The following is a 15,709-nucleotide window of genomic DNA, read 5'->3' as shown; positions in this document are numbered from 1 at the left end:
TCCTGCCGGAGGTACTGTGGGAGCACCTTCCTGCCGGAGGTACTGTGGGAGCACCTTCCTGCCGGAGGTACTGTGGGAGCACCTTCCTGCTGGAGGTACTGTGGGAGCACCCTCCTGCCGGAGGTACTGTGGGAGCACCTTATTACTGGAGGTACTGTGGGAGCGCCCCACCGCAGGAGGCACATGTGATACTGACGCTTGTAATAGAATATTCAAACTTTTTTTTCGGACAGGATATTGAATTATCGTATTCCCAGATGTCAATAGGCAGAGGCGGCTTTGTGTCCAGTGTCAAAATTTTAACATTTCAACTGATCCAAAAAGCTACTTTATATTCAGAATCCCTTCTGAAGATGGGGGCGTCTTTGGCCTCTGAGACCGGCCTCGCCTCCTCTGTAAAACCTCCTTTATGAATTATGGCCCGTGAGGTCAAAGTGGTAAACTACCGAAATCTGACCCGTTAGGGGATTCTGCACCTTATGCAGGGGCCGCACAGATCACATTTTCAGCTTTCCCTTGAGACTTTTCACTTAGAGAATTTCTCCAAAAAGGTTTTCTTCCATTCTGTCACAGCATTGAGTTCCCCTGGCCTGTCTGGTCACTGTGATCTGGCCGGCCTCTCCGCCGCTGTACTAGCCCGTGTCACACCCACTCAGCGGGGACCCCGTGTGACGCGCCCGAAGTGTTACTCCGTCACGCCCGGACACAACCCCTCTCGTCTTAATGGTGTCGTTACCGGAGGTCGCCACACAAACGCTATTATGAGGAAGGGGAAGTTCTAGGGGCGATGAGGGTGTCGTCCATGCTGAAGTAGTCGTGATGGTTATGGGGGGATGTGATCTGGAGAGAAATTTGGAGCTGGAACACATCAGTCGTGTGACAAGGAAACACTTACGCCACCGTCCTCTACATTTACACCACCGTCCGCTACGCTTACACCACCGTCCTCTACATCTACACCACCGTCCGCTGCTCTTAACACTTCCGTCCGCTACAATTACACCACCCACGACATTTACACCACCCACGATATCCATACCACCACAGCACGTGCGCTACCCACAAAATTTTCCCCACCAGGACTCTTACAACCCCACAGTATTTACACAACCTTACGTGAAATCTACACCACCCACACAATTTTCCTCAGCCACACCAAAAAGACGCACGACATATGTTTCGTCTGGTCGAGGGAGTCATGCTCGGTCGAGGAGGTCAGGGAGGGAAGTCGAACTCAGTGAGCTACACCAGGTGTCTTGGGCCAGCTGACTTCGTTCGTCTGATCCACGACGAGGGAGGTCAGTTCATAAAGGGTCAGGTCACAAGTGGGAGGTTATGGCTACGGAGTTTTGGTCTCATTTGGGTCAGGGCAGATAAAGTTAGAGAGAGGTCCAGGCATGGTAAGAGAGGGCTGTGGTCTCGGCTGAGGCAAATCGCGGGAAGAAGTCAAGTCAGGGAGATCTAGGTGAGGTAAAGCAGTGGGTCGGGGTCCCATACAACACCAGATCAGACACGGTGTGGAACTGGAGGAAGGGGAGGGGATGTTCACTTGATGGGGGAAGGGGGTCTGATGGATTGGTCCAGTTGAAGGACAGAGATCGAGTCGGGATGGTGAAGACCTGAGGAAAGTCTGGTCGTGTGAGATCCTTCACGAGGGCGTCTGGTGAGGCTGGGATGGACTGAGGTAGACCAGGTTTAACACATGGGTCACATCTGGTTAGGGCAAGGCACGCAGAGGTAGGGGAGCCTCTGGTCGTCTAGTATCTACAAGGGAGTCAGAATAGGGTGGTCAGGCCAGGTTGAGGATGTGACGATGGGAATCGGTTTCAGGGGCTTCATCGTTGTCCTAGATTGTGTCTTCCTCACTTCATTGCCCTCCTGCCATGCAGGGAATTTGGGTAGGCGAATGTCACACTGGCTTCGTGAGGCCCTTGCAGCACGAACGACCTCGCCAGGCAAGTTCACAATACCAGGGGAGGAATAGCTCCGGCTTCCATATCTTCACACGCAGTATACTTTACCTTCGCCATCTAGTTAGCTAAGAATCCCAAGGGCAGCGTAATGCAGTTACTGATCCTGGATTTCCATTTTCGGTGGGAGGGTTAGTGTGGCTTACTGACTGACACTTCCTTAGCCCCTTTACCCTAGTATGGCCTAAGATAGTGTTCCCGAAACCCATCCACTAGACACGGTTGTAACCTGCCTGACCTCAAACCTGTATGTCCACGTAGTGGCACATAGTAATCATGAGTCAGACTTTGACTCAGTGAATACGTACAAATGAACCATGGCAATGCCACCCCTTAGACTTCTCTTTGAATCGGTGACGACGTCTTATTCTGCTGCTCCTCTTCTTGTCCTCTACAAGGCTAATTCTCGAGTTGAGGAGTCAATTGATTTTCTTCGGTGAGAGCGGAGCGAGCATAGCAATTCGACCCAGGGCTTTCCTCTCCCAGTGGTTGCTCTGTGTGATCTGCAGTGGTCGAGTTTTCTACACAAGCCTCACTCTCCCATGATCCTCACATCACCCTGATTCATCATAACCAAGGGAGCTGGAGGGAAATTTTGCCGAAAAACTTCATGGATTTCTCAAGGTCTCCTCTGCTGGGGCAGTTCGAAGAAATCATTGTGGAGGATGGACACTCAGACCCGGAGCAATCTAAAGAGTCGATGTTATGGATTCAAAAAGAGAAAAAAAAAAGAAAAAGAGAAAAAACTTTGATCAACTCTTACCCGGGCAGTCTGGAGGACTCTGTGCACGGAATCCACAAGCTCGTCCGGTTCCTACCAACACTGACTGGAGGAGCTGATGCAGCCAACGTGGGGAAACTTGCAGTAGCTCCTTCTCCGGGTTGGTTATGATGAACCTTATGAGGCAAACTCGGCACGTGCGATTGCCCTCACTCAAAGTAGACTCTCTACCAGGCACATGGTGCTTCTTTCTTGGCTCAGCAGATGTATATTGAAACATTCACAGAGCTACCCCACACAGACCTGCATTCACATGAGAACTCAAGAGGTTAGATCGTCTCAGGAAATGTCTCTCTCTCTCTCTCAGACAGAAATGACTCAAAGGAGAAAGTTCATTCCTTGAACGTCCGTTCCCATGCAATGTTTTCCCCCCAACTCAAGAGTGCACCTTCCACTGAAAGGACGGTACTTCCACCATCACACATGTCATCCTCACTAAAAGCGCTGGACCAGGATGATAGAACATCAGACCTGGACGGGCAACAGGTGGATAAAAAAAAACCTGGACGAACATGCTTGTGTGTCTCATCCAATTCTCACCACAAGACACGAGTCATCGAACAAAACGGACTATATCTTTTCACGTAGGATCTCCAGTTGGTTGTTAACCACGACCGTAGCCTATTGATAGTATCGTAATCCTCTTACCCTGCAGATGAACCGAGAATGTGAAGTCTTATGGCATGAAATGGTCGGCAGATTACCCCACAGGGGCAGGTAAGGCCTAATGATACTTCTAAGTCTTCCCTGCATTCGCCAGAGGAGAGGATCTGAATCCCACAAACTCTCTCGTATTCAGTACCAATTTGCCAAAAGACTCGTGCAGTAACTACCCCTCCATCAGTGCACTAAAAAACCCACACATCACAGAGGGTATCATTGTGTCGGTACTGTCTCAAGGTGAAGTCAGGTCAAAGAAGCCAGTCAGGGAGTTCAGGTGTGTGGGGCGGGGTCATGGTAGGGTCAGGTTAAATTTGCTGAGCTCGAGGGGTACGTTTGGGGGGGGTTAGGGAGAGGGGTCAGGTCACCCAAGTCAAATCAGAGGGTCAGTTAAGTGAAGTCAGTCAGAGGGAATGCTGTCTGCAGAGTCAGATTCAAAGAACAGGACTTAGAGAATCGGGTCAAAGTCAGTCATGGAGACATCTCGTCGGTGACGTCAGTCATGTCAGAGGCCGAGGTGAGGCGTAGGGTCAGGTCAGGTCAGACGGGGATCTACTTGCAGGGTCATTGAGGTGGAGTGGGGGAAGGGTGACCGGGTCAAAGAGGGCCATGTCTGGAGTTGATCAGGTCACGAGTTGGTGTTAGGGGGGGGGGGGGAGGTCGGCCTGAGAGCCCTTTTACACGGGTCGTTGTCATGGGCTGCGCGTCCGTCACTTCAAAATTGGATTGGTCGATTTGCATAAGATTTTCTATTCCGGTGGAGTGTATCGGCGGGCGACGCGGAGAATGTCAAGTTCGGTGCTCCACACTCGCCAGGGAGATGTGTGGTTCTTGGTGTGTGTGTGTGTGTGTGTGTGTGTGTGTGTGTGTGTGTGTGTGTGTGTGTGTAATTTTCAGTTTTCATGAATCTGCATTTCAGTCATCGAGGATCAGGGTATCGTTGCCTATTCCGGTGATGTCCCCCCCCCCCACCCCACCCACACACACACACACACACACACACACACACACACACACACACACACACACACACACACACACACACTCACTCCCCCCTGCTCCTTTCGCCTGGCCTGGAAGGCGAGGAGGTCTGTTGACCGCCATTGATACCAGCCATTGAGACCTAACACGGGAGAAGGACAACTCCTCAAAAAGATTTAATTTCATTAATTTTTCCTCCGGAGGTAATTAACATGGATGACAGTCCGCACTGGGGCACTGCTGGGGAGGAGGGGGGTCGGTCTCAGGGATGGGGAGGGAGGGAGGGAGGGAGGAGGTCGTTCCTACGGGGTGGTGGTGGAGGAGGTCGTTCCTAGGGGGTGGTGGTGGAGGAGGTCGTTCCTAGGGGTGGTGGTGGAGGAGGTCGTTCCTAGGGGTGGTGGTGGAGGAGGTCGTTCCAGTGGGTGGTGATGTGGAGGTCGTTCGTTTCAGGGAGGGGTGGTTTTGGTGAAGGGGTGATGAGGTAAGTCGTTCCTATGAGCGACGGTGAAGGAAGGGGAGGGGGGTACAGAGGAGGTCGTTCCTGGGGTGATGGAGAGCAACGACCTGGGTTGGTGGAGTGGTGAGGTGAGGGAGAGGTGTTGCTCCAGGGGATGATGATAGTGGTGGGGGTGGTGAAGGAGAAGGGGCGGCGGTGGGTTATGGGGATGAATGAGGTCCCGCACGGAATATCCTGTGAATAACTTGTCTCCTCCTCTCGTTAGCCTTGTCCTTGCCACAGTGAAGCAACTGCACAAACACACCAGGGATGTATGGCCCCCATCGCATCACAGGTGTAGGGCTGCACTACACTGCAGGTGTAGCGGCCCCCGGTGTAGCATAGGTGTATCCCACTCACTACCACAAACCCCCCTGGGGGTTAACCCCTGTTATGTAGTGTAGCCCTTACATTAGCGTGGAATCCCATGCTCTCTCTAGCCCCACTAGACATAAGATCTCTCACAGATTCACACCATAGATGGCATCGGTGACGATCACAAAGAACCATTGAGATGCTAATCTTGTTTTACTGATTGAGTGTTCTTGGTCCTAAGTACGTCTAATGAATATCATTTCCAACAGATTTCTGACGACTCTGGCAGTTGATCACCTCTCGTTGATGACTTCATGATTAATAAAACATTATATATCGACGAATTGGAATCTCAATCCATCTTTTCACTGACCAATTTCATTTTCGCTAGATTCTACCCATTATAGTTGTGTTGTTGACTCACAACGAGAGCTCTTAGATAAATTGATTGAACTGAATTACATTGTATTTTAACCATATAATAATAGCAAATGTAAAATGTAAATGGTAAATGTAAAATTGAGCTGTCGGGTCTCATTACTATCAAGATGTTAAGAAAATACCCGCAGATTCTACACAGATGCTCGAAGCAGTTTCGAAACCTCTTCGTTCAAGCTTTAAGAGTGTCCCCCCCCCAAAAAAAAGTACTCACTTTTTGACACTCTATAACTCACTGAATTCTTTAGGGTCAATGGGATCTGAAAAAGTGAGTACAAATTTTGGGGGGACGCCCTGTATATTTATTTGCATTGACGTCTTTTGTTACTTGATGAGCGTTTATGTTGTTTCAGTAATTAACAGATCAAACTTCGTTATTGATATTTGTAGCCGTTATTTATCTGTACTTATGATTTGTTTGTTGTAACTTTGAAATTGGTAATGAACCTTTGAAGGGTTCCGGTCAGTGTCTTTTTTTTCTAAACAGATCAAAGCCTTAGGAAATGTCTCTCCTTAATGACTAATAATGATATTCAGTGGGACTTCATGAGATTTCTAATATAACCATTCTGCTGCTCGGAGAAGAGACGAGAAGAGACAGGGTATGACCTGCTCACAGCCTTCGAGTATGTAAATCATTTAGAAGACTTCGGCAGTGGACAGTTATATTAAAAAAGAAGAGCAGCTGCACGATGGTAAATTAAGTTCACGTTAGATAGTGCACCACGCGTGCAGAACTCAACTCCCCTCCCCTTCCCTGTACAGATTGGTAATTACACAAACACCCACACACACAGACACACACAATTTCATACAATTACACAATCAAGCCACCAGTATACCCTCTCTCCCAGCACAAACCAAACACCCTCTTGCTGAAGCCCACACACACACACACACACACACACACACACACACACACACACACACACACGTAGCAATATCAAACGTGTACATACAACATTTTACCAACAGCTATCGCGACACTGTCCCAAACTAGTCCTTCACAGGCGGGAACAAAAGACCCCCAGATCGCTGCTATTCAATGCCCCAGATATGATACAACCGAAAATTAAAACGCGCATGGGGATGACTTGCCCATCTCTTCTCCATCGACGTTTCCCCTGATAAGCGGTGGAAAAAAAACGGGTTGATTGCAAAAGAAATTAAAAACGGTAGGCCTATGAATAGCGCGGTGGAGGGTTTGGTCCGATGTGGTTCAAGAGGCAGGTTTGTTTTTTTTTTTCCTAATACAACTTTGCCACTTTGGTTGTTAAGTTGTTAACACTTGTTGTTTTTTGAGGGTATCACTCTTCACTGTAGGTGGAGGCGAAGAGAGGGACACTTAAATGAAGATATGGCACCAGTCGTAGAAGGTTTGATGAGAGGGCTGTAGGGTTTATGCCTGTCTGTTGTGGTATGGCTTCGTCCATGAGTGTGTTCTGAGCCTGCATGAGTCCTCACGCACTCACGGGTACATGAGTCCTCACCCACTCACGGTATGTGGTCTGCAACCTGTATGAGTCCTCACTCACTCACGGGTACATGAGTCCTCACTCACTCACGGTATGTGGTCTGCAACCTGTATGAGTCCTCACTCACTCACGGGTACATGAGTCCTCACTCACTCACGGTATGTGGTCTGCAACCTGTATGAGTCCTCACTCACTCACGGGTACATGAGTCCTCACGCACTGACGGATACATGAGTCCTCATTCAATCACGAGTACATAAGTCCTCACTCACCCATGGTAACACCGACTTTAAACTACGAAACAGAACTGTTCATACACAGGATAAGCCATTGTGATAGAAACAAGGCAGCGCTGCTTCAGTAGCAGGGAAATGTGGATTCCCTTCAAATAAGTTCCTTGACGAGACTTTGCTCCCAATCATGTATATATATATATATATATATATATATATATATATATATATATATATATATATATATATATATATATATATGAATGACAAACATATTCCAGTACACTGTCATCTCGCGGGAGGGCCACCACAGAGACCTCAAAGTCCATGAGCCAGAGGCCGCCTTTGATCCAGCCCCGTCCTCCCGGAGACCACCACTCACTGCAGGGGAGGTGGGCTGTCCCTCCCCAGTACAACCCCCTCCCTCCACTGCAGGCCCTGCATTCATATATATATATATATATATATATATATATATATATATATATATATATATATATATATATATATATATATATATATATATATAGTATGGTTGCTGCTTTCAGGGTCATAAGCTTTAAGTCTCTTCTGACGCGCCTTACAGTGTGCCTCAGGCAATCACTCGGTCGCGTATGGTAGAACCGTCACTGTACCATCACTGCTACCTGACAGCATAGCCTATGGCACCGGAGACGCCCTGAGAGGCCCTCTACTCCGCAAGCCTAGTCCTGGAAACTTGGACAGTACTAGTTCTTATTGTAATACAGATTTTGCATCAATTGCTCTGTCATAACCTTTATTCGTAGAGTTCTAAAGATCTAATTTATCTTTTTTTTTTTTAACTAGCTTGAGCCACAACCGTTCTACCTGATCGCTCAGGACCGCTACATCACTGACTTCCGAATGCCCTAACGAAAATAGAGGTACAGTTCGTGTTCTTTAGAAAGCCAGTCCTTGTGATGGCATTGCCTTGGTAGACGCCGACTGTCACCATAACCCCGCGATACCAAGCGGACATCTATGGTCTGTTTCGAGTCCCATTTCAGCACCTGATCTTCAGCTGTTGTGGGTCCTCGAGTACTGACAACATCCCCTGCACAGACCACGGATCAAGTGGTACCTTTCCCGACTCGTGGGATGATGTGATGACACATGTCAGTTCGATGAAGGATTACAGAAAATCGATACAATACTGAAGAGGTCCCGGAGGGAAAAAAATTGGGTCCAAAGACGCGAAAGAGAAGTGAAGATAAGAACAGAATAGGCGAGTGAGCGAAGAGGGAAAAGTAAGGAGGAACCTTGGTTCACGAAAGACAAGGCATCACCCACAGAAACGATGGCCTACCCCTCCCCCTCTCCTGACGAAGGCACGACGCGAGCGGCTCACTCCTCCCCTCCCGCCGCTGCCTTTGACTGTTGCAGCAGCACTTGTTACCGGCCACTGTTCTCCTCCCAGCGATACAAGTAATTGAGCAGCTAATGTGATCCAGGCAATCGCAGAACCGACACCACACACGGAAAATAACTTCCATTGTCCCGTTATCTCCGGTGTGAAGTGGCTCTCCAGCACAGTGCATTATCGCAGTCTCTACGCGTGTCTGATAATTAGTCTCCCGTAAATAGCTTTTCCCATGACGCCCGGTCAAAATACTGGATCCGCGACGAGGGGGTGGAGAGGGGAAAAAAAGAAATCGTTTGTCTTACAGATCGAAGTGGGCCGCTCCAGTTTCCAGCGTGCATAATGAGTTTGTTATACAAGGGGTCTTCGCAGTAGCAAGGCTGTGTGGTGAAATGAGGTGAGGCGGCGAGGAGTGACCAGGCTGATAAGAGATAAGGGAGAGCGAGTCTGTTTCCCTTCACTGGATGGGAAATGTATCTCATTTTCACACATTTAATCCACAATTAAATCTCGGAGAGCGCGATACTTGTCGCACATCACACCTTCATTTCAACTCTCCAGCACCCCCGCCTTCAACACCCCAATCTGCCCTCCTAATTCCCTCCAGCTCTCGCCCTTCGCTCCCTCACACTTCGGGGCTGTTCTCCCCTGCGGCCGCGGGCGCGGGATACATCCCTAGTGTTTATTTTAAAATTCCAAAGGGAAGCCTCCATACAGAAGGTCCGCGGAAGAACGGCTTGGCGACATTTCCGCGCGCGGTTTTCACTCAATTTCATCGTATTTCATCAAACTTGGAAGGGGAGGTTGGCGTTTGGAAATTGATGCCCCATTGTCAGTATTTGTTAGGTATTCGGTTACGTCTGCGATATCTGCTGAAATGCACGCCATTCACTCCAAGAAGGCTTTCATAACCGACGTCACACCTTATCAGCGGGCGCTCCTCCGTGTATACAAATTAAATTGAATAAACCATTTTCCCCAATTGTATACATTTACCTGTCAGCAGTGACGCTTCCAATGTTATTGATTAACACGGAAAAGTATGACGTGTTTAATTAGAATGTTTCCTGGAAATATCATTGTTAACGTCGCGCTAAAACTCGCCAGGAACAGTGGTTTGTGGTCTGGAGAGGAGAGGAAAGAAAAAATTGGAGATAACAACTACAATCGCTTGTACAACTTGTGTGTTTCGTTATGACATCCCATTTTCTTTTTCTTTTTTTTTTTTCCTAACCTATACCCGCCGACGGCCTGAGTGTTAGATACATAGTTATCTATCGTGAAAGATACACTAATCGCAAAAAGAAATTAAAAAAAAAAATTGATAAACCGAAATATACATCATCACGGCTCGAGGTGGGGAGAGGGGGGGAATATTAAGAGACGTCCAACGAGAAGAAATAAATTATTAACTAGAAAAGAAAGAGAGAGAAAAACGGGCAGTGGGGAGGGCGGGTCAAGACACGGAATATGGAAGCGGGAGAAGTGCTGTGCTCTGGGTGGTGGGGGGAGGGGGGGGGGACAAAGACCCACCCCACCCTACCCCTCCACCCAAAGACCTCCGGCGACTTCCCCTACCCCCTGCCCCTCCCCTACTTCTTCCCCCTTCCCCCCACGACTTCCCCTCTCCCTTTCACTATCAGAGGGGCGGCAGGAGAGAGAGAGAGAGAGAGAGAGAGAGAGAGAGAGAGAGAGAGAGAGAGAGAGAGAGAGAGAGAGAGATAGCAGCAGGGCGGAACACAGGGGCCCCGCATCGCAATTAACAAAGTATTAATGAAAACATTGTTATTTTAAGGTTGCTAATTAACGATCATTCATCGCTTGTTCGTCCTCGGCAGTTAATTAATGAACTCTGAGAAACAGCCCCAAACTTCTGATTTTGACTTCTATCGACTGGTGCACTGAGGCCTTATATGCCACGCCTCCGGGCGATCACACATGACCCTTTCGTCTTACACTTAATTGAGCTATTGATATTCCAGCTACTAATTGTATACACGAAAAATTAGGGAATTATGAATATCTGATTTTTCATTGTTTTATAGTTGATGGGGGAGAGAGGTGGCAGACAGAGGCGTGAGAGGGAATAATTGTGTCCTCTTGCTCCGCTGGGTGTGTGTGTGTGTGTGTTTTTTTTTACCCCCTAAGGCTGGACGAATATACAAGAACCGTTGGGCCAATTTTTTTTTCTTTTTTCAAGTTTTAAGAGTCTGCGATGATGCTTCCGTGAGTGTCAAGCGACGGCGCGGCACTCCGCGGGAGGCGTGGGAGTACTGAGACGGCGCGCGCGGCAGGTGTCAAGTGGCGGGTGGTTGAGGCGTGTCGGTGTGACGGAGGAAGGGAGGTGGGGGAGGCTTGACCTACCACTTGCTGTGGCGGGGTATCGCGTGTGTGTGTGTGTGTGTGTGTGTGTGTGTGTGCGTGCGTGCGTGCGTGCGTGTGTCAGGTGTGCCTGGCGAATGGGGTTAAACAGTGACTGACAGACTGTTTACCCGCAGCTGGTGTCCAGTGGTGCACCTGGGGAAGAGGCCTACTGACAGGTGTCAATTGTCAAATGATGAACTAAGAATATATATATATATATATATATATATATATATATATATATATATATATATATATATATATATATATATAGTAACCGATATATTACGGGGAAAAGCGTGCTCTAAATCATAGCCATCTCACATAAAAAGACTTAAAAGAGAATGAAGATATTAGTAACAGCTCCTTTTTACACCTGTAAAAAAGGTCGTTGTAAGCGGGGGAGACAGAGGGAGAAGGCGATTTCCACCGCCTCTTCGTTGTAAGGAGAAAGATGGCATCATAACGGTCAATGCTCGTGTGGTCAGTCTCCACACACAAACTAGGGGAAGCCGAGTGGACGTGAACGGCTCCCGAAACGCTGTGGAATGGTCGAGAAGGTCAGGTGAGATAAGTTACAGAGATGATAAGTAACGCCAAATACTGTGAAGGTAACGTTATACATTCTATAACAATGATAAAGGGAGAGAAAGTTTAAGAGGGTCATCATTCCTCAATAAAGTCCTGATTAATTATCTTCGCAATAAATGAAAATCACATCCCTCATACAAGATACCATAAATTATTCTTGGATCATCTGATAATCACCGAGGTTATGAATCTAGAATAATTTTGTTAAGGGAGAGAGGGAGCCCCCCGCCCCCGGCAAGACCAAGCCGTTCACTGAGTGATTGTCACATTCTGGTGCCACGCCAGGAGAAAAATGGACAAAGTTGTGATCATTTATCTTACGAAACCCGAGGAGCCACCTCCTCCTCCTCCCCCCCCACCACCATCACCCCTCCCTAGTAACTCCCCCACCCCCCTCCCTTCCCATCCTCTCCCCCCTCCCCCTCCCCCACAATCCCTTACCCTTGCTTCCAAGACACCCCCCCCGCCCTTCACCATCACCCACCCACTCTCCATCCATCCATTTCCCTACATCTCAACACCACCCTCCTCCCCTCCCCCCTTTAGAAATTGAAAGAGGGGGAGGGGGTACAATGATGTGAATGAATGGATGGATGAAGAGGGGGGTGGGGGGGAGGGGGGGAGGATAGGTTGGTGGTGGTGGTGGTGCAGGAGGAGGAGGGGGAGGGAGGGAGGGAGGGAGGGGGAGGGAGGGAGGGAGGGGGGGTTGTAAAGAGAGAATGTTGAATGATCAAGATGATTGATGCGGGGGGCTAAAGTAGATGTGATTCCAGTCATTCTTTTTTTCATTATTGATGGAAAACAGTTGAAAGGGTAGGGTAGGTGGGGGGGGTGTTGTAGTGTGGCACAGAGGGGTGCGGAGGTGGGGGGGGGTGGGGGGGGAGAGCAGCGGCGAGTGTTTTGGCATTACCCGCAGGTGTTGTTTACAAGCGTCACCATACAGAAAGAAAACGGGATCACCTCACCTTTCCTTTTCTGTGTAGCATTTCCAGGTCATCAGTCCACCACGGAAGGTCTGTTAAGACATTCAGTTAATGTTCTTGGCGATTCTGAGGGGGGACGGCTATCTTTTCTACCCTTCCTTTCCCCCTCTTCTTCCCCCTCACCTTCCCCTCTCCTGCAGACGCCAATTGACTCGTTGGTCATCAGTGTTACCCACACCCACCTAAAGCGAGCCACTGTTCTTGCAAAGAGTAATTATGTTTCCCTTACTTATTTTCATTGTTGATAACCGTATATATATATATATATATATATATATATATATATATATATATATATATATATATGTGTGTGTGTGTGTGTGTGTGGATTACTTTTATCGATATTGATTCAAACATTGTCAGAGCCTAGAACAGATAGCGATGATATACACGTAACACGTGGCAGCAGGTCACAGTGACATGGTATTAGCTGATGATAACCACGACTTGGGACTTAAAGCCTCTCATTCTTCCCTCGTGGTTATCAGCAGATGCACGCCATGTCTACTTAAAGAGTGTACAGTAAACTAAGACTAGATATGACAAGAAGGATTCATGAATGCGATGACTTCACTGTATGAGGAGGTACGGACCAACACACACACAAGCTAGCTTCCCAGATGCGGTCAGCGGGGAGAGGGTGATGACGGATTGTTGAAATAGGTGGTTTGGCGACTTGGTTGCACGACTAGTTGGGTCGTGGTGATGGTCCAGTGTTCCTGGATGTGCGTCCTCAAGTGTCGCCTCGTCTGGCCATATTACGCTGACACATAGATCATTACAGACAGTGGCGTACTTTGTCCTAGTAAACAAAAGACGACTGCAACTCCCCCGGAATTACACCCTGGAAAATGAAAAGAAAATGGATCTTCTGTCTTCCATAGAAAACTACTTCGAACGCTAACCTGACGGAAGAATTTACGTGACAGGTCGAATCCCTTCGTAGGCCAGTAGTTCCCCAGAGAGTGTGGTGTTAATACCCGCGTCTCAACCTCCAAAGAAAACATGAGGTTGCTACGAAGTCACTGTGTTTTATAGATGTTTGATTAGATGTAGAGTGCGATTGTCCCGTTGCTTTGAATATGTGATTTAGTGCTTCTTCACCTGTCCTTCTTAGGATTTTCATTCTTACTTGGAAACCTTTGCCTTTGTTCGTTCATTGATGTGCGTCATTCTGTGCATCAGTAAGATTATAAGTGGCTTGTTTAGGTTTTAAGATGATCCCTGTCTGATGTTTTTCTTTAATTATTCTGCGTTGAACTATTATGATATTTATCAATCCTGTACATTTTTTCAGACCTACGGAACATTATGCGTTGTACAAACTTGATTTAGACACTACATCTGCGGGATGTTGTTTGGGTGTTTGTTGCTGCTGAGGTATCGGTGATTGTACTGGGTGGTCTGTTTAGATGGGTCTTAGTTTTCTAACAAGCACGACCTGACCCCATCATAGAATTCAAAAAAAAAAAAAATAAAGAGGGTTTGTCCACCTCCTCCTGAATAGAAATTTCCCCTTTTATCCTTACTTATTTCCCGTAACACTATAGCTCACTCTAGGCCTGACCTTCATGAAGACTTCATCCTTATGACTGGAGTTTCCGACAGTAGAAAAAGAGGTTGGGTTGGGGGGGGAGTCACCCTGACGTGCGCGTCGTGTTGCGTCAGTATGACGTGGGGCAGGCGGCCACCATGTCACACTTGCCAGGTCCAATTCTTCGGTTATTTCCAGTTCGTTAGCCACGACACACCAGTCATCACTCAGTCAACTTCACCAGTCATCAATCAGTCAACCCGCCCTCAGACTCCACAATAGATGGATGGCTTTTTCTCTCAATAGACTGTAGAGGAAGGGGGCATAAGGTGAAGGGGGAAAGGGAGAGGGAAGGGGGGGGGCGAGTTAGGTGTAAAGGGAGAGGGGAAGTGTATTTTTGTTCGTAATGTCTGAGTCTGGAAGGGGGTCGGAGGAAGGAAAGGAGATTTATTTTGAGAGGGTCGTCGACCAGAATTATTAATCCACTTCTTTTTTTCCTCAGTGGGTATGGAGAACGATATAAGGGGCGGGGTAGAGGTGGTGGTGGAGACGGCCTCCTACCACCCTCTCTCTCTCTCTCTCTCTCTCTCTCTCTCTCTCTCTCTCTCTCTCTCTCTCTCTCTCTCTCTCTCTCTCTCCGTGGGTTGCACAAGTAGCGGCTCGACGACGGCACCCCCCCCACGGTGTTTAAGGGTAGAGGAGATAGAGAAGGGGCCAGAGGGTTGCATCCTCGTGTAGAGAACGGTTCATTTCCTGCACTAAGGGTTGGGCGCAGATACCCACAGGACGGAAGGAAGGAGGAGAATGATACTCAGGGAGAGAGAGAGGGAGGGAGGTCAATATCTTCCTAGGACAATACGCGTCGTGTGATCTCGCACGATAGTCTGAGATTCCGGTTAGTAATTTCATTAACGCAGTCCGTATCCTACACCAGTGAGTAACACTCGTTATTTTTTTTTTTGGCTCGTATTATCCTCAATTTTGTGTCTCATTTACTCATCTATTTCCTCCAGTTTTTCTCTCGTCTTGGTCTACGGTATTGGCTCGTGTGCTCACACATCATCCACGTCCGCTGACTCTCGGCCGATGATCATGGACGGTACAGGAGGAGAGGAGGAGGAGGAGGAGGAGGAGGAGGAACCCCACCAGCCCCTTCCATAACGGCATGACAGGCGCGCTCGCCGCCGTCCACTGGTTTATCAATCCCTCAATTGTCTGAGTTGCAGGAGGGCCTGGGGAGGAGGTAATGGCTCGGGGGTTGGGGGAGGAGAGAGGCAGGGAGGGAGGGAGGGAGGGGGGGATTATTACGCGCAGGGGAAGCTTCACTGGGGGGGGGGGGAAGGAGTTAAGGAAGGGGAGAGGAGGGGAAGAGAGGAGGGGAAAGTATTAATAGTAGCCTTCTCATAGAGGAGGGGAGGCGGCGGTATGAGAGACGAGGGGTATGTGTGTGTGTGTGTGTGTGTGTGTGTGTGTGTGTGTGTGTGTGTGTGTGTGTTGCATGGGTCGT

This window comes from Panulirus ornatus, chromosome 37, assembly GCF_036320965.1.
Source record: "Panulirus ornatus isolate Po-2019 chromosome 37, ASM3632096v1, whole genome shotgun sequence".
In the NCBI taxonomy this organism is placed as follows: Eukaryota; Metazoa; Arthropoda; class Malacostraca; order Decapoda; family Palinuridae; genus Panulirus; species Panulirus ornatus.
Note: the sequence above shows the minus strand (reverse complement) of the source record.